Source organism: Pinus tabuliformis, chromosome 5_2 (assembly GCF_031772625.1).
Source record: "Pinus tabuliformis cultivar Carrire ecotype Pingquan chromosome 5_2, CPIR1, whole genome shotgun sequence".
NCBI classification, from domain to species: Eukaryota; Viridiplantae; Streptophyta; class Pinopsida; order Pinales; family Pinaceae; genus Pinus; species Pinus tabuliformis.
Genome location: NC_142306.1, coordinates 959,594,203 through 959,615,216, shown reverse-complemented (window position 1 = coordinate 959,615,216; position 21,014 = coordinate 959,594,203). Strand labels below are relative to the sequence as shown.

General features: G+C 34.8%; 1 long non-coding RNA gene and 1 pseudogene across 1 annotated transcript; one reads left to right on the top strand and one right to left on the bottom strand.

Annotated features, from left to right (window-relative positions):
• Nucleotides 1-5,957: 5,957 nt before the first annotated feature.
• Nucleotides 5,958-6,898, top strand: LOC149162470 (uncharacterized). The gene is made up of 2 exons (XR_016261554.1): nucleotides 5,958-6,572; nucleotides 6,672-6,898. It is a non-coding gene; the product is annotated as an uncharacterized LOC149162470 (long non-coding RNA).
• Nucleotides 6,899-9,660: 2,762 nt separating this feature from the next.
• Nucleotides 9,661-15,580, bottom strand: LOC149162469 (peroxiredoxin-2C-like; annotated as a pseudogene).
• Between the last annotated feature and the right edge of the window lie 5,434 nt (nucleotides 15,581-21,014).

The following is a 21,014-nucleotide window of genomic DNA, read 5'->3' as shown; positions in this document are numbered from 1 at the left end:
TAGATTATAGTATTTTTCTTTGGTATATTGCATTATCGAGTTAATCTACAGTCAGATTTTCTACATAGATCTCAGAGGTAGATTTGAAGAGAATTTGCAGGAATTCTACATATATTAAATATAATAGAAAAGAGGGTTAAATGATTGGATAGAGAAGCGGGGAGTGGGAAGAGGCAGTGACAAAATTGCTATTGGTTTCTAGGGTTTTTCCACTGCGCGGGGGCGATGAGGCTGAACCCTAGTCGCCTTTGCCCTCGGTTTTGCCTCTGCTTCTCTGGCCGGGACTAGATGGGTTTCTCACTACAACAGATGGTGCTTGTTGGGCGCGCGCTAGCCTTTCCTTTGTTGTTTTGGAGCGTTGAGGGAACATGGATGTGGACGTCCTGACCGTCTGCATTTTGTTTCGTGTCGCTGCAACATGGCTGGGTGTGTTGGGGTTACTGAAGGCTACTGAGGAAGTATGGGGGCAGCGGTTTTTACTTTTGGTTCGTCTGTTTCAGGAGGAGAGTTTTTGAGGGGGCGGGGGAGGAGTGGCTACCCTGGCTGCTTTTTTCCCATTTCGTGCCTCTCCTTCTTGTCTGGGCCGCCAGGTTTAGAGCTTCCTGTCTCGGTTTCTCTCCTCAGGAGTTATCTTCCGCTTGTGGTGGTTCGGTGTCGGGTCTGAGCTGAACGGCTGGTCTGCCGCCTCTCTCTTGGGGCTGCACCACTGCTTTCTTTGTTTTTTTTCTGTAATGGGTATGGGTTTTCTTTGGGCTCCTGTTTCTGCAAGTTTGTTGGGGTTTACATACCCTTTTTTGTTATTTTTTGTTATTTTGCCCTGTCTAAGCGCTTTTACTAGAATACTTCATTTGGAGTATTGTTTTGTAAGTGGCTCTGCCCACATTCATCATATGCTTTTAGCATCTACAACATGTAATTTTCTGAAATCAATGAAAATTATGCTATTTCTCCCCGAGAAAAAAAATATATAAAAGAGGGTTAAAGGTATGAGTACCTAAACATAGAATTTCTCCTATGGATCCCCTTCCCATTTCTCCATTATTGATATCATGGTCTCTCTGTAAGCACTCATGCCTCAATTGGCTATTTGATATTTTCATTAATCAAAATAAAATGTCTTTATATTGTTTTATTAGTTTGAATAGTTCAACTTAGCATAGTTGATTCATAAAGTTTCATGGATATTCTATTGGATAGCTTGTCACAATAGATTTGATCAAATTATACTTAAAATCTAAAATCTACACTATGAGGGTTAATTTATCCTTAGATTTTAAGGTTAGTTAATTTGTGTTATGCTTATGCATGTAATATAAAAATATGCAAAAAATAGAGAGCAAAAAAATAAAAATCACAACCACAAATGACACAATATATAACATAGGAAACCTTCTTGGGAGAAAACCCAGTTGGAAGGTGAGGTTGCTCTGCTCTCTTTCTCTGAAAGGAAAATGGATGCACGTACAAAGAAGTGAGACATGTATGGGATTCTAGAATGCACAAATCCTATTTGTTTTCTCCCTTCCCATTCACTCATATCTACTCTTCTCATCTATGGAACAAAATACACTTTAATAGAATGAAACCTCTTTTCCTCTTAGTGTTCTGGTTATAAAATAGCTCAATAGCCTACTAGTGGTTAGGTTTGAATCCTTCAACTCATAACTAGAGTTACAATATTGAGTATTTTGGAGTCTTCTTGATAATGATCATGTGGCTAGCCCCTTTTCCATTAATAATGGGGGTTGACATGACATCCTCTTGAATTATGGTGGTCAATTTCAATGGGTCAACTTCTAGGAGGCATAACATTCTCATAGAAGCTCTGATTGAGGTTATTCTTGCATTATTGGAAAGGTATTGTGTGTGTATTATGGAATATAGGTCCATGGTAAGGTGAGGACCACAAAATGTGTTCATTTAAGGCCTAAAAAATGGCCCCTAAAGTTTTTCAAACTAGGAATGCCAATAAAAATGGTCTTGTGCGTTGATTCCTCCACTTTTCCACTCTAAAAGCATCAATATAGATGACAAATAATATAATTATCCAATCCTTATCAATATAAATACACAATTTATGCCAACAAAAAACATACTATATGTAATAATTACAAGTTTTAAACAAGGAATCAACCCCTCCTCCCCCACCCTTCAAGGAACACCATCTAGTGTTATTTCACTGCAACAAATATATAAGTTTTATTTTATCTATATTTTCAATATCATATTTTCAATCATTTTGGTGTATCTCTAGATTTTAACCTTCCAACATATTCCTACAACAATCATCAATGTAAACACACATATCATAATCATTTCTAATCATTATATATTTAACTAATTATATGAATTCAAATATGTCAATTTTATGTTCATAACTAAAACATATATTTTTTCAAGTGTCATCATTAAAGAACCTTACTAATGGGAGGTCACAAGGTCATTTATCCTTAATGGTTAAGCTTTGTTAATGAGGTGGCGAGATGTGATCCCTTCAAGTGGATTTTCCCGAATAGTTTCCGTGGACATAGCAACCATTGATCTCTGGTGTTTGTGAACCACACGGGAAAGAATAAATAAATAAAAGCCTCAAGGGTTAGTTCAATTGGTCAAGTTCCTATTGCTAAAGCACTTCAATAATGGAAGGTCACAAGGTTGATTCTCCTCGACGTCCTCAAGGGTAGGATAAACTAATAAGCTGAAAGGATGTAATCCCTTCGAGTGTATCTGCCTGGATATTTCCTCAAAAAAAAAAAGACATGTAGTTTCATAAAAATAATATCAAATATGTAATTCATCTCAATATTTATTTTTATGAATGTGTATTTACTCCATATTATTTCCACAAATAGAACTCGACTCATTATTTCTTAGACATACCTAATATACACATGATCCCAACTAGCATGTATTATGATATCCCACAATAGATTCATTTAAGTCTTCTCTTCCTTGTAGTCACTTGCCCTCTATGCTCAAGCTAACTCTACTATGTCATGCAGTTCCTTAGGTGATCCATCATTTTCCAAGCTTTGTCACATAGGAAGGGTATATATATTGATAGATTCCTATATCTAAGGTATCTCTTTATCTTGATTTAACATAGCATAGCACATCTTAATGATGATCAAGACGTATTACAAGGTTCTAATCTCACTACAATAACATTCTCTCCATGCTTTTCAGGTTCAACAACCATTTGCATCTATCATTCCTAGACAAATTCATCATCTTGCCTATATCACATAGATACAATTCACAATGAAATATAATTATAATAATTTCAAATAGAAGTCTTTTATTTCAAATCTATATAATTCTCATAATGTTTGGCTCATGCATGTGATAACACCTTGTCTTTAGATGGAATTACACTCATTGCCATATCCAATACTATTCTACTTGCAATCTAAACTTTCAATAAACTAATTTACTATTAGTATACATCATGTGTAATTAAATGTAACTATCATTCATTATATATAGATTACTAACATTATAAACATTTCCTATTATAATAAAACTTTTATACTAGAAAACTAATGCACCACTACTCATGGTTAGATAATCATTCTCTCCACTCATCCAACAATCTCTCAAGTGTATTAAAATGTCTTTCCTTCATTTCTCCAAATAATTGCCACAACCCAGCCAATAGAGAAAATTAAGATGAAAACCCCCTTCTATGGATGATAAGATTTTGATACACAAAAGAACACATCAAATTATTGGGCAAACATGGTTGATACTAGCACCTACATTTCTCAGATGACACATGCACCCTAGAATGAAGTCATGAGACTCACCATATGATAAGAGAAAACAAAGATACATATTCTAAGGGCTAAAAATTTTATCATTAAGGATTATATGAGTATCAATTTGCTCCCCGACGGATAGAAATCTAGGGAATACCATCAAGTCTTTGATTTATATCATAAATGTATGTACGATTTCTATACATAAATCACGTGATTGTGTAAACTACAAACCTCTTTCATTTTCTCCTCGCAAAGGCTTGACGCAAAAAAATAGTACTTTTCTAAGGAAATTCACAAACCATATGAAAGAGGTATCTCATTAACAATCATCCTAAATATTGAGGAAAACAAAATGGTACTTGGAATTCAACCTATGTCAATAACGAAAAGTTCAAATGCACCTATCACATTCAATTATTCATTTCAATTGTGACACTATTTGTTGCTTGCATAACACTAACAACATATAGTTTGAAAAGGTTGCAGTTATCACAATTGGTTCGGTTGAAACTTTGAGACCTAATGTCATTCACTATGTATTAAGTATATTCACTCAAGGCACCATCACATTGAATCAAACTTACCATAATTCAAACTCCTACACTTTAACAAGAAAAGTTGGAGCACTCAATAAAAAATTCTACAAATCATCCAAACATTTTCCTATTGTTTATTTGCCCGTGTTAATACCTTCCTTATCCATCGACATAGAACACTAAGTATATAATCCTTTAGCGTTATTCAATGTTGGAAAAAAGAGAGGTTGTGGTCCAGATATTGATTACAAGTAGAATCAGTTATTGGATACTTGTGTAGTGCTATAGATTTTCCAAAATCCAACACATTATGGGTTAATACATAGTTGTCTCACATGGCATTCAATTTTACATGGTATGCAAAATTCATATCATGAGTGTAATGACTCAATCACTCATAGTAACTCATGAATGTATCACCAATATTAACAATTTCTACATGCTAAAAACTTCTTTTGTTGGTGCATCATGGGAACTCACATGACCCTTTCAACTTCTTGAAAATCATCCTCTTTTCCGTATCTTTTGATTAGGTTGTTTATATGAGGAAGCTACAACATCAACATCTTTAAGCATTCCTAGCCATATATCAAACAATGGTCATATTAGTTATCATGTTATTCTCCTCACATATGTAACAATTCTCTTAAATCAAAAGACCACGTTATATATGCTTCATTTCCATGAGTAATTCTAATCAAACTTAATTTTATATTCCTTATGTAGAGCTGCCTTCTCAATCAATGTACTCTAACAAACCAGAGTAATTCACATAATACAACTAGAATGACATATAACCAATATATTATTCATATGTAAATAGATTTTTTGAAATCATCCTTATGAAGCATATTCAAACCAAAAATAATTACTCAAATTCAAATTCAACCCTCTTTAAATAAATAACTTAAAATATTATAAAAAAATTATTAAAACATTATGATCATTAACTAGTTTATAATTGTTCTTTTCCTTTGATGAACTATATATCATTGCCTATACTTGATGTTGTTTTTCATACATAGATATATCCCACTTAGTAGTGTCACAGGTAACATTAATTTCATAACAATACTTGCTAATTACAACATCTACAACATTTATAGGAATATTTTTAGTGAGATAAGTTCAACCCAAAATTTAATGACATAATTTGATTTCAATTGGTTGTACTTTTTTTTCTACATTTCAATAAGAGTCATTAAAAACGGTAATATATATGCAATAAGGAAAATTCCAGGGGTTAAATTTGGTAGATTGAGCTAATTTTCCTTTATTTTTTCAAAAAAAAAAAATTATTGTTATTTTTTTCGATAATGAACACCAACGTCCGTCTACGAGATCAGTTTCCGGCTGAGAATTTCCGATCACAAACAATTATCTGATAAGCCGCGTCTATTTTTAGGCCGATAGGCCTTTCCTATGCATCAACTTTTCGTCAACACTTTTACTGTGAGCCGTTGGATCAGATGAGACATTTTCAACCGTGGATGTGAATATTGGCCTTTCCTATGCATCAAATTTTCGTCAACACTTTTACTCTGAGCCGTTGGATCAGATGAGACATTTTCAACCGTGGATGTGAACCAGAAAAGGAAAAAACGAAAAATCAAGAAAGCATGGAAAGTCAAGAAAGCCGGAGTGCTCGTTTTGGCAAAACGCAAAATTTTCCTTGTTGTTTCTATTATAAAGCTTTCCTCCCTCTGCCTCTTCAATGCAATTGCCATGCTTTTCATTCATCACATAGCCGAAAAAGAGGAAAATAGGTGGCTGGAACTGCGCATGGGCAGAGAATTCCTTGTCCCAGACGAGCAACCAATAAAGCAATTGCTTTGCCTGTGCTTGAATCAGTTCGGCCTTTCAAGGTATTTAGTAGGCAATCTTGATCTGGAATTCAAGATTTGCAGGGGTTTTATGGCATCCAGGGTGCTTCCATAGGTGAGCCGAAGAACCTGCAGAGTTTGGTCCTCAGCGAGCTCTGATGAATTCCGTTACACCAGTTCCCGTAACGTGAATTCCTCTTCGAAAACCCTGCCATATTCTTCGGTGGCCGCAGCCACGGCTCCTCAAATTCGTGCAGATTCCGTCAATGGAGCCATTAACGCTCCTGCTGCCGTTCACGACTTCGAAGGCTTTGTATCGTACATGCACATGATGTAATGTTTTACCAATTTAATTGGGCAATCCCTCTGTTGGCAATTCAGGTTGCATTGGGGTATAGCAAAGTGTATAATGCACAGAATCTATTTGACTGGATGGAGCTGATCTCTCTTCAGTGAGTATTTGGTTTTTATTGTTGATTACATTTCCTATGTGTTTGTATTTACTTAGAAATTTGTAATTTTAATTGGATTTCTTTTCAATGAATGTGCAGAGGAAAACAAATTTCTTTGAAAAAAGAGTTGGGGAATACCAAAAGGCCTCTGTTATGTCTGGTTTGGGCAACATGGAGGCAAACCATATATTTAAATTGGACGCAGATTTTTTAAATTTGATTAATTAGCCTCCCCATCTTGGGACGGAAAGGATGGTGGCCCATTGTGCTTGTACAAAGATTTTCATTGAGTGAAATTTTGATGGCGTTTGAAGTTTCAAAATCAATCATATCTTTTCCATTGTTTTGATTAATTAGATTGGGTTATTCTTTTAGGTTAACGGTGGCCCTTTGTGCTTATACAAAATGTTTTTTAATGAGAATGAATGCATTTGGGGTTTCAAAATGGCTCAGGGAGGAGCTCGTTGCAATTATTGAGTCTCAGATCCTATTTTCTTTCCCTTCATTTTGGTTTAAATTCTGCTTCTTTGTTGTGACTGATGCCGAACGAACCATCTTTAATAATCCAATTTAATAATCCTATCGGCCTCTCTTTGTACCTTTTGGGACAATTGCTAGTCTATACTCTGTACATTAACAAGTGAAATTATTACATGGGTGGAAAACACGAGAAGGAAGGTGTCAGTTGGCGTTATATAATCAAATGTTATTTCGGTTCAATTGACATGAAAAGCACGTTCGGTGTTTCAACACATATTAACGTTATACTTTAGATATGATATGCCTAATATATAATGTACGTGGGTGGATAATACTTACACGGATATATGATGGTGTAGGTGTTTTACAGAGAATAAGTGTTTATGAAATACACAACACTCTTAGTGTTAATACATGGTGTGGGATATATGTTTTATATTGGGTATATGATATATAATATAAAAGTTATATATTTTAGTTTTATATATTATAAACAAAGTTAAAATTAGTATTTGTATGAGATGTTGTAAAGGAAATATTGTAAGGCATAAATTTGAGAAGAATAGTGAGATATAGAAGATCATTGAATATAACAATTAGGAAATAAAATATAATAAATTGTTGGAGCAATTATATAAAGTCTTTACAAACAAATTCATTGTTTTTGTAGTCCAGAATCACTCTCTTCGGGTAAGGTATGAATTCTTCTTGATTAGGAGAAGGACACTGAAAATTTTGAAGAGACATCTATGAAATTGCTTGATGTACTTGCGGTGAGCCAGACACCGAATTATATAATACAAATACTCTTTCTAGTTAAAAAATAATAATAGTGGCAATGTGTGCTCCTGTAGACTTTTGTAACAACCTTGCACAATTTTAATTGAAGAAACCTTTTGTCAAGGATGAAATGCAACTTTACAAGGAGTAAGCATGGGGTAAAACCATAACATGTCTTTATGACCTATGGCATCAAATTTGCAAAGGAAGCAAATTAGTCCCAATGAATTACTATCGATATTTCCCAAAAGATTTACTGATTTGCAGAAATGAAGAATCATAAGAAATGAAATTGGTTAGCACACCATTAAAATGTAGAACTAAGTAAACTGTGAATTCAAGAAAATTGACATGTGAAATATAAAACTACGAAAATGATAAAAGATGTTATAAAACACATCAAATTCAACCAAAACATTTATATTATCATGAAAAAAAGAACATCCAATTTCATGCCTCAAGATTGGGCCCTTGCTTTGAGGCTTCACTAGATGATTTCTAAGCTAAAATCGCCATTAGATAAAAAACAGTGCAAGGATTTGTAAAAACTGTGGATAGTGGCAACGACTGATATACGAATAGCAACAAATCCAATATGTTTCAAAATGTTTTATAAATTATGCTTCTAATCCTTGGTAGTGCCAAACTCCAAAGAAACCCTTAACTAGTTGACCATATTTAGAATTTAACTACTAAGTGAAATAGAAATCCAGATCACCACAGGGGTCATGAATAACAATTAAGATTAAAAAATTGGCTTATAAAGCTTGACTTAGACTCTTATACCCTTTTGTCCTAAGCATGCATTCAAAATAGGGTAGATTCGTGAGAAAGAGTAAGAGTAACTCTGCGAGTTTTGAGGACAAGGAAAGACTAGGGAATGCTTCCAGATTTTCCAGGAGTTGCAGAATGGAGAAGAGTTGCAAGCTAGTAACCATGAACAAATCGAATGCTCTATAAGAGCGTCTCTTGAAAACTGAACTGGAATTGTCATTTGAGAGATTAGGCACAAAGTCTAACGTGGAATTCATTTGACGTCTTGCACAAACAGATCTATGTACCTACTTGGGAAATGGCATCAAGGTCCTTAGTTCATTTACCCAATGTATTGTTCTGGACATGATGAACCTAACTTAGATTGATTGATCCAAAAGGACAAGAGTTTCACCAGAAGAATGAAAGAGATCATCACTAGGTAGTTTTTGAAGTTCCCACTCAGGAGTAGCTATAGACAAATCATGTAGTCTGCATTTTCTGAATTCACGAAGAGCTGAGCAACCCTTCTATTGTTGTTGGTTTTCCAACATTTAGTTTGAAGGGTAAATTTTTGTTTATGTGTCGTGTGTTATTGTTGTCTTTCTTGCACTGTAGTTTTGGTTTGACACATAATAGCATTGAGATATTAAAGCATAGTCATAGCTAATTACACAGCAAAAACAAAAAATACAGATAGTAAGTGACAATTTTTTTTATCACAGACTCCATATTTTTGAATCATATTGGCCACATGTTGGTTATGGATCATCAAGCATATGTATAATAATATTAATCTTTATAATAATGTATTTTTTATATGGTGTATTCATTTAATGAAATAAATATTGTATTGTTCAAAACAACCGGTAAAAAGTACTAATTGTTATTTTATTTTGCACCATGACCAATTTACTAACCAATTCTGGGTGTTGATACAGAAGTTATCAATTCACAGTGAATCCATCATTGATAACAATAACATTCAAGCAATGCCAATCTCCATAATGGTTACTCAATTCTTTTAACAATCGAAGTTGGGGCAAGCGAAACAGACATATAAATAAAGCTTGTTGATAATACCTCAACCATAATTCATCGATTTAATGTGAATCCATCATCGATAACAATAATTCTGAAAATGTAATGGGGAAAATAGAACTTCTTGTTTACTGTCAAGGCATAAACCCTAAGTCCCGTAGCTGTTGCAGAAGGACAAAGTCAAACCTTGCTTAAAACCTAAACCAGGGGAACCTCAAACCCCTAGATCCAATAAAACCACAAATTTCAAAGAAGACCCAGAACCTTAAGACCTATTTAAACCCCAAACTCTGATTAGTTGAAACCCTAAACCTCCTAAAACTCCACAAATAGAAGCATCATAAACCCTGAGGCTCACATACCTCATATATCAACATGTATAAAAGCTAAAAAATGGTACATACCTGCAAAAAGAACCTGCAAAAGCTTAACCAACAGATCTCAAACCCTATGAATGCTCACAAGGCCTTTAATATATCATCGGCCCTGCTAATGGTAAATGACCTGCCTTCCTCTAAATTGAGCACTTTAACGACCCCATTATCCGCCAGTAATGAGTACCTGTGCAATCGCACACCTAAACCCACTGGATTATCGCTTAAATCGATGGAAACCCCCATGGCCTTGGTGAATTTCTAGTTGCCATCAAAAAGTAGCCGAACTTTGCTATTATCTCCTCCAATCCCAAGAGAATCTGCCCATTCTTTAAGCATGAAGGCATCATTTACGGCAACACGGGATATTAAATCCACGCCCTTAGCCCTGAGCTCGTCTGCCCTCTAAATGAAGCCGGGGACGTGCTTTTGAGAACAAGTTGGAGTGAAGGCTCCTAGAACTGCAAGGAGGATAATATTTTTTCCCTTGGTAAGCTCTGACATGGAAACCATTTGAAGATTTCCTTCCCTATCGAAATATGAGAGCGTTGTGTTTGGGAGTTTTTCACCATATGGAACTCAATCAAATCAGCATTGAGTAGAACCCTCAGAATCTCTTCACGCACCGGAAGAGTGTGGTAAATCTTAGAGGAGGGAAGGAGGGAAATAGGTTGTGAAGGAAGAAGCACCTGGAAGTAGCGTCGAGCAAGGGTGATCCAGGTAGTGCCGACCAAGGGCGAGATTGATCTTTACATCGCAAGTATAATTTGTAACAAAATTTCTAACTAACTTAATACAGGTCGAATCAATTGGATGGCTCAAACTATTTTAATCATCTAACACCTAAATCAAGGGTCCATGGATGTACATGTAACTTGAGAGGGGAGTTTATTTCAGAGGGGAACGCCTTACGGCGTTATTAAATGGGATTTTTATTTGTTTGTAGTATTATATTATTTACCTATATATATATATATATATAGATATATATTCCAAAGGAGTCTTTTGTTGTCTTTTACAAACTCTCGAAGACAAGATCGAGTGAGATCCTTATTTATGGCACAGAACCATAGAATGGGCCCAATCACCCAAACACCTAATTATTTATGCCCATGTTTGGGTTAAATTCCCAAATATCCCCTTATAGTTGTTGCATGATGAAATCTGTATGCATTTGTTTGGGTCAAATTCCCTGATCTCCTTAATAAGGTTGTGTTAATAATTATTCATGGAGAAGCTTAAAAAGGATGTTTAGCTAAGTAAAATTGGATGCCAAGAAGACTCGATGTTGTATATCCTAAGTTTTATGGTATGTTCCCTATGCCTTATAGTAGAGATGCCTAATAGGTGAGTGCAATACTTTCTATGAGTTCAATTTGGTTCCCTTCATTATGAAATAAAAACTCTTAATGGTTCTTGTGCATATTAGCTACCGTGCCCATGTTCTCACTCATCATATCTTCTTGAATTTGGGTTTTTCATGTCTTTGATCCTGACTTCGGCCACTTTCTTTGCACACTCTGCTGCAAATTTCTTGTGGGGAATTTGTAAGTGGGGGGGATTTTTAAGCATAAATGGGGCCTCGATGTACAGAGTGGGACCATCGGATCCCACTATTCTACATTCTTTTGGTTCCTCTTTGAAGATTCATCAACCAGTGACAGAGAAAAATTGAATGTTGTGCATTAGTCTGAATAGGAGAAGCGCCTCTACAAAGCCTGCAAGAATTCTGAATCAACTGAAGAAGAAATGGGAATTGAGGAGAGTCATGGCCTTATGTTCTCATTAGTGGGTCGAAAATTCAAAAGTATGTGTCTGTTAGGCATTTAAGTTTTCAACATGGCTGAAGTTTCGATTGACTACTGAATCTTAAGATTTTATAGACACGAAGTTGAAAGGTCTCATGTGATATTGATACTAGAACCTTCCTAAGTGTTGATACAAATAGTAGAGAAAAAACAAAACATGGTTTCACTCCAAGATATTTTCTCTCCACGACTCTCCTTTCACCAGAAGAATCTTCGTTTTGTTTGAAACCTTTAGGAGTTGGAACTTCTTAGGCTTAAATGCAAATCATAATTTGTCTACATCACTACATAGCAAATTAAACATGAAACATGAACATAGAAAAATTAACCCAAGAGTTATTGCAATAGTTACAATGCATAGGAATTTGGGCAACTCAAATGGTTGGTAAAGTTAGGACAGTTGATTGATCTTAATTTTTTATTTCAGAGGGAAACATGTTGAAGATTTTTTTAAGATTAATTGTAACTAAAACCAATTAGTGGTAGTTCTTTTTTAGTGTTTCCCAAGTAAGTCGACGAGTAATCTAAGAAACACTAAACATGAACATGTCATACTAAAGGGCGGGCTATAAATAAAAGTATCCCAAGAGTTACTGCAATAGTTACAATGCACAGGAATTTGGGAAACTCCAATGGCTGGTAAAGTCGAGACAAATGATTGATATTATTTTTTGTTTGAGAGGGAAACCTAATGAATATTTTCTTAAAATTAATTATAACTAGAACCAATTAGTGGTAATTCTTTTTCAGTGTTTCCCACGTAAGTCAACAAGTAAGCTAAGAAATTTCATGGTTTGTATCTTGAATTTTTATTTTAAGATATTTAAATTTGAATATTATCCTATGAAAAGCACCTCTTCACTTAATACATATTGGACAAATATTTTACATCAATACCACATTAGAACAAAACCCAAGAAAGCCTTCAGCATTAGTACCACACCAAAACAAAATCCAAGCTATTCTTCATGGGATTTTGGGTGAACTTGGAGGTCTACTTCAAGAATAGCTAACAAGAGCATTGATATGGGAATAAAGATGGTGCTGAAATAGTAAATTTGTAAAATTTTACTATTTAGGGATTTGTCGAGATCTGAACTTTTGAAAAAATAAGAGGAAAAAATAATACAAGAAGTCAAATGAAATATTCCAATCATTAGACAATACACTAAACAAAATATAATTTTAAATACCCTCTCCTTCATATCTCTAGCAACTTTTCCTTTTAATGATCATTCTTTTGCTTCTCTCTTCCAATTTTTCATAGGCAATTCCTCCCAATCACAACACAGTTTTCTCCCAAGTTTTTAATGGCATTAGTTGTAGGCCACAAGGTAGAGACAATATATGTTAGAGATACTCGTGTCTTATCCGTCTCCCTCATGAGATTTGAGAGTGAAATGGATCCTGGATCCGAGGATCTTACATAAGAATGAATCCAAATTTGGCCAACATATTTAATTTGTTATTTTTTTTGTTGAATACTAAAAATATTTATTTAGTTTTTTTGTTTTTTTGTTTTTTTGTTTTTGGGTCATGGGTTATGGTTTTAGGTTGACTATTAAATCATTATGAAAATATAAAGCCTAGGTAAATTATTTCCAAATGGTTCCCATTAGTGTTGCCTATCCATAATTGTAAACAATAAGAGTGTCTTTGCTTATGAGTGGAAATACGTTCCACTTACCTTTGAAGTGGCAAATTATTTTGTTGGTAATGTAAAAAATTAGGTGAATAACATACTATAGAGTTTTTACAAAAGCTCCATGCATTGCTAAATGTTTTCCAAATCCCAACTCCAAAAAAAAAACACTCTTTGATTTGTGGTAAGGATTTTTCAAAAGTATTTAATTTGGATTAAAAATTGGGTTGTGGGTTTTTTTGGTTGAATAATAAAAATATTTAATTTGTTTTTTTGGGTCAAGGTCTATGTTTTTGGTTTACTATTAAATAATGATGAAAATATAAAACCCAGATAAATGATTTCGAAATGATTCCCATCGGTGTTGCCTATCCATAATTGTAAATAATAAGGGTGTCTTTTCTTATGAGTGGAAATATGTTCCACTTACCTTTGAAGAGACAAATTATTTTGTTAGTGTAAAACATTAGGTGAATACCATACTAGAGATTTCATACAAAAGCTCCATGTGTTGGGCACTAAGATGACTCGTATAAATCAACTTAATCCCACCTTCATTAATTCTGTTAACCTGGGATTCATATTTTATTCCAAGGTTGTCGGCATAGTCTGTGCAAGGATAGAATTCCATATTATAAAGGTCTGTGAGGCTATTGCTATGAAAGAATCATGGGAAATACTAAATCTTATCCAATCGTTATAGAAGTAAATTGTTCATAACAACAAATGTCTTACTTTCTACTGCTAGAGTTTCAAGATTCATAAAAGAGATCTATCCTAGCTCACCAATCACTTTATCTATTTCAGAATTCTCTCAACAAATTACATGCATAAGGAAAATTACTTAATTCATACTACTACTCTGAAATCTCACTTTTTCAAAGTAATTCACGAAATTCACATAATCAAACCTTTAAGCTTATGTAACTAATTCATGCTATTCAATCAGCAATTTCAGGAAATATACAACAAAATTATAAAGAATAAAGTTAAATCAATCATCTGCTATGAAAAGGGAACAACTAATAACACAACCAATATCTGTATAGCGAATAACTAGATGGTAATGATACAAAACAGACAACAGATCCTCCAGGGACTGGGCCCAAGGTCTCCGGAAGCACTGCCTTGAGGAAATTCAATGCAAGAAAACTAAAACAAAGTCTTCAGTGATTTCATTAATATCAAAATGATTTATAGAATAATCTGTAGAACTTCAAGATCGATTTGTTGTTCACAGTTTCACAGTAAAGTAGAAGAAGTAAAGTTTAGTCCTTGTTTCCTTCTTGATTCAGTCAAAATACTAATAATGGAGCTATTCTCATCCTAATTATAAGATCCTCGAATAGTAATTAGGATATTCATCATTTATCCTTCACAATCATGTGCATACCTTGACTTGACTTTACCGTAAATAAGATAATGGCATGTTCATGCTTAAATGCTTTGCATTCATCCAAGGGAACATCAATTGTTAATCAGATCATTCCGCACCCCAATTTACTTAAATTAAAGCATCTAAAATACTTAAATTAATGACAATACCATTAACTGATTTTCATTACCCTTTTCTTCCTGAATTATTGCAAACTAAAGATAAAATTCTTGAAAAACATAATATTAACTAAGAAAATAAAGAGAAGAATCATACCATTTCCATGACCCAACATCACCCCCCATCTTACCTTCTTGCATGTCCTCATGCAAAGAGATGATTGACATGTAACATACTTAAGGAATAAGGTGGATAGGGGGATTCACCATAACACCGAAATTCGTTTTTGTTTTGGATTACTTTGAAGGCCTCAGTTTCTTCTCTTTCAAAAATATCATATTCAACTTATAATCCTCTGCAGGATACCAGATGATGGGGCACCTATATCTACATCCAATCCATGTAGGACCTTCAGACAAAACCAAGTTACCATAACGTTTCATTCGATCAACTGCTGCTTGAAAATTTTTGTAATTAAAGGGTTCTTTGTTCTTAACCTCATTATGGGATACTTTCCATCTTAGCTTTGCTGCTTGGAGAGCTTCTTCTTTAATGTCCTCAAAATATTCAAGACCTGTTCGGAGGGTATTATTATGAATAGGGGCCAAAGCATAGACGACTCCATCTCGTTCCATGAATTGTTTATGTTTCACAAGAGTTCGCAGGGGACTCGTGGGTTCATCCCTAACCCAAAGATCTAGGCTATACATAGTTCTAGCAAAAGATATGAAGGCTTGGAATTGAACATCTCCAATAAAAGGACTAGGATTTTCATCCCTCTGTTCTTCCAAAATAAGTTATGCATATACAATTCACATAAAAAGTACTTTACATCATCATCCTGCTCTCGAAAGAATTTGATAAAATCAGAAACAATACCAAACTCAAAAGGTTGCCCAAATCGTACAGCTTTAACTTTCAACAGCAAATATCACTCAAGTAAAAAAAGGGCACAAGGTAAGGCGTCAAAATATATAGAGCGTATATTTTTTATTTGATCCAAATATTTTTGGAGTTGTCCTTGTATTTCCTGTTTTTTCCTCTTTTCCTCTTTGAAATCAACATAGGTTTCATCTTTTGTGGCAGACAATTCCTTGAATTTCTGTAGTAACTCCTGGTTCCCTGCCCAGGGCACTGCTTCGCCTTGATATCGTTTCAGGATTTGCTAATGATTTTCCAACTCTTTATTCAATATTTGAATAGTTTCATCCTTAATCAAATGAGAGTAAGGGGGTACAGATTCAGTCTGTGTATCTATATTGATGGTCCTTAGTAATTCTGTTTGACTAGCTACTTCAGTTGTGGCCACAACAAAATTAAGATATGTTTGTGTTTCTACAGAATTAGTGAAGATTTCTTCAATTTGGGTTTTTGTAGAGTTAAGAAAACTTTCACTTTGAACTCCAACTGTCTTAGTTTCTGTTTTCTTTTTATAGTACCTTCTGGAGTTTTTCAACCATTTCCTAAGTTGTTCTATTCTTTTTTGCAATTTCTTATTTTCTCGTTTTAATAGCTTTATTCTCTAATTGTTTTTCCCTTCCATTCTTCCAATAGATTTTATAGTGGACAAAGAGGGAACAACAATGACATTTTCATTAACAGGAAAAGTCACAAATTCTTCAGAATCCTTATCAACTGAGATTGTGGCAATTGAGTAATATTTGTGCTCCTATTTTTCAGAGGATGACAAGATGGTCCCTTCCATGGAAGAGCCTGGTTCTTTCACAGTTTCAATAGACTCCCCTGATTGTTCCTAGCAATGCATGCTTTCAAGATTTTCTAAAGATGGTAATATTTCTGTATCATTGGAATTGGGAGTGGAGGTTGAGAAATTAGGAGTAGAGGTTTGCTCAGGTGGGTTCTCAAAACAACCCACATCTCCTTCAATAGTGAAAAGAGTCCCCATATTCTCCAAAACTTGGGCTATCTCTTCTTCACATATTTGAGGCGAATTACCCTATTTTTCTGCAGGGGATTCTTTAGACAATACTCTCTCTGATGCATGTGCAATAGAACTTATGGACTGGCTTTCTCTTGCCAATCTATCAAACTTTCTTCGCTTAGTAGGAAAAGATACTAAGACAGAAGTTAATCTCTTCTCGACTCTAGCTAGGTTTTGTAATGTTGGGGTCTAATCTTGTTCTTGAGTGGCATTTCCTTCCTTTGGCTAAGTACTTTCTACTTCAGTCTACGTATTTTTGGTTTCGGGCTGAATGTTTTCTACTCCATGCTGAGAATTTTCTGTTTCAGGTTGAGAATTTTCTACTTCATGCATTTCTTCTAGATATGGTAGTTCATTAGGTCCCATGAAGTTATCCCAGGTTAACTGTGACTGTCTCAATTCTCTAATGACTACCAATTTAATCAAACAGTGATGACTAACTGCAGAATTGGGGTCCTTAATTCTACCAAGTCTACCAGCAACGTCATGTAAGAGAAAAATTAAAAAGAAAGGCAGATTTATGACTACCTTATGTTTTAATGCTGCTAACAATTTGAGGTGTCGAGGTCTTACCACGTCATGGTGGCCATCACACGTAATATACCTCTGGACTACTTCTGCTAGCTTCCACCATGTTTCTTTGAATGAAGCAGGGTGAAAACATTTTCCTTTGTGGGCCAATTCTTCACCAGGGTCTATAAAAACTTCCATAGCGCTTTGAAGTCCAGTGTGCTTATCTATCCATTTTTCTCCCTCTATGGGAAGACCTGTGACCTCCGCCATAATTGTCGCATTGACTGTTATTTTCTTACCTTTGACCGTCGTGACTTCATTGCTCAAATTTTGCAAAAAATCCAAAGAAACAACATTGTCAAATCCCTACAATCGAGTAAAGTATTTGGCCCAGCCTACCCGTTCTAAGATCCTTCGGGCTTGCTCAATAACCTGGAGCAGAGGTCAGATAGGCTTAGCACCCATAATTGCTAATTAAGAGAACTACTGCAGTGACTGTATACAAAGTTGTTCAAACCAAAAATCCCTTAGTAGAAATAGCAGCATGTCAAAATAGTATCATTCAGTATACTTATGTGCGAGGGATTATCATAATAATTGCAATTTTTTGTTGATCGTGCTCAGTCATATCATGCTTGTGCCCAGTCATATCACGCTTGTGCCCATTCATATCACACATGTGATATTTCCTACCTCCTCCAATAGGAGAAAGGTCGACCACGACCTTTAAGATTATGGGAAGTTAAATTCATACAGAGGCATTAATTAGCGTGAAGGGAAACAGTCAAATCATACGCAGCCAAATGGGAAGATGATAAAGTGCAGTAAATGCACAGATTGTTGTTATGCAAAAATCGTCGTGAAATTAAAAGCATAGTAATGAAATATATCTTTATCATGGGTAAAAATATTTTTTGTAAAAATATTACCCTTGGGAAAATATATAGATATAGATATATATATATATATATGGATGGAAAAATACCTTTATAACTAATAATGCTTATCACGGAGGTTCAAAAGACTTATGATTTGTTCATGTAATAGTAGATGTACCACCTCTAGTCATTTTAGGAAGAAAATATACATACTAGTAGTGGTGATGTCTTTTCAGAGAAAAAGGAATCTAATGACATAGTAATGATATGGAAATTCAAGTTATACTCCAATACCATAGGCAAAGCCACTGCTGCCAGCAGGCGTCCATAGCCTCGACAGGGTTTCCTTTTAACCCCTTGATGATCCAGTGTCCTTATGAAAAATGTAACATGTTATTATTTAAATGATTTTCTCAAAAAGACCATTGTTCTGGCATGTTGACTAGGTACCAACAATGCCACTCACTAGATCATAACAAAGTGATCAAGTCGGCTCGTGATGAGACCTCTTGCCCTTTTGAAAATGGTGTGAAAGGTCATTACCTTGGTTTGGTGGCCATAATTGGAATGTCACTTGTGTTAATGTCTTATGATCGTGGTGGGTTGGCTCATGATGAGACCCCCCATCCTTATGAGAAAATCTAGCTTTAAGTAGTATTTTTTTTTAGAATTGTTCTTTTTATTATTAAGGGTGGCTCATCAACTCCTTAAGAGTTAGGGATGGTGTAAGGAGTATTAAAAAAATGCCAAATAAAGTATGTCTTAGTCCTTCATTATGTTTAAATAAAATCACCATTTGAGTATATAAGAAAAGATAAAACTACTATGGTGGTAACAAATTATGAACATTTTATGATAATTTCAGAAAAATCTGAATATAAAGAAAATATTCAAATTGATATAATATGCTAGATGAAAAAAAAGTTTATTCATAGGGTGATGAATAAGATATCATACTTGACACCATGATAAAATAAAGATCAATGCTTTTAAATTCACATCAGAGTTTGCATTTAAGAGTAACAACTATATACAAAGAAAAAATAGTCGGGTGCAAAGGGAACAACAATTGTTTCGAAGGGGAAAATGGCTGAGATGAAAGGAACAACAACTGGAATTTAAGGAACTGCAATCGTAATAGCCTAGTATTCATGTTCAAATAACAGTAATCACGGCAATCGGGAACGACATACAGTTGTTTATTAAAGGAACAACAACTGTAATAAATGGAACATCAGCTGTAATAAAGGGGACAACAGTTGTAATAAAGGGAACAACAGTTATAATAAATGGGGCTATAGCTGTAATAAAGGGAACAACAGCTGCAATAAATTGGACAACAGTTGTTTCAAAAAACGTTGCTAGGTCGAAGGGATATGAAGAAGTTTTTCTTTAAAAGAAAGAACAACAACTGTGTTGTAGAGGAACAACAGTTGTGCGATAGAGTAACAACAACTATGCTATAGAGGAAAAAAAGTTGTGTTGTAAATGAGCAACAATTGGGATGTAAAGGAACAACAATTGGGTTGTAATGAAACATCAGTTGTGTTGTAAAGGAACAACGATTGTGCCAAAATTTCAGCAAGGTTTTTTTTGTATTAATTATCCCTCCATTTTTCTTAGTCGAAGGAGAAGAAAAAAAGAAAGAAAGAAAAAAGCTTAACCAAATTCCAAAAAATATATACATTATGTATAATATGGTAAAAAAATCATATTTCACAGAGATGAAGTTGTTGGGTTACCACCCCAGTCAACTATAATTTGAAAATTAGGATCACTACTTATCTTGTGGTAGAAAGACTCCTTTGTGAGCGGCTGGTGATAGAAGCGCAATCGGTGTCCATTTACTAGAAAACAGGTACTAGACCTGTCGATGGTGGTTAAATTTATGGTACCATTATCATGAACTTCTTTGATTTCATAAGGTCCAAGCCATCTCGTCTACAATTTTCCTGGAAAATCCTGGAATCTGGAATCATATAATAACGCCCAATTGCCTTTTTGAAATGATTTCTTTTTAATAAGTTGATCATGCCATTTAGCTCTTTGCTGTTGAATAATGGCTATGCGTTCAAGAGAAAATAGGCATGCTTCATCTAATTCATTGAGCTACTATAGGCGTAATGTTTGTGCCTCTGTAAAATCCAGTCCAATCTCCTGTGCAATTTTAAGAGTCTTTATTTCGAATTCAATTGGAAAAATTGGTTCTTTGCCAAAGACAAGATGATATGGTGAGTGACCAGTAGTGTTGCGCCATGTCGTCTGATAGGCCCACAAAGCTTCTAGAAGCTTGGTTACGCAATTTCGACGATTCACGAATACCGTTTTAGTCAAAATTGCTTCCAAGATTTTGTTGGTACTTTCCACTTGTTTGTTTTCCTCGGGGTGGTATGGAGAAGTAATCCTATGCTTAATATGATAATTTTGCAGAGTGGCCAAAATTTTATGACCTATAAATTGTGGTCCTCCGTCTGTTATTACTTCTCTTGGTAATCTGTATCGCACAAAAAGTTTGAAAAGAAATTTGATCACTGCTTCCTCTGTGGCTCTTGGCAAAGCTACCGCTTCTACCAATTTAGTTATGTAATCGATGCAAACCAGTATATAAACTTTTTGGTTTGATGGTAGATTAAAGGGGCCAACAAAATCTAGTGCCCATCTTTCAAAAGGTTCCACCACCAATTTTTGTTGTAAGGGAATCTCATCCGCTTGGCCAGGATGGCCCATTCTTTGACA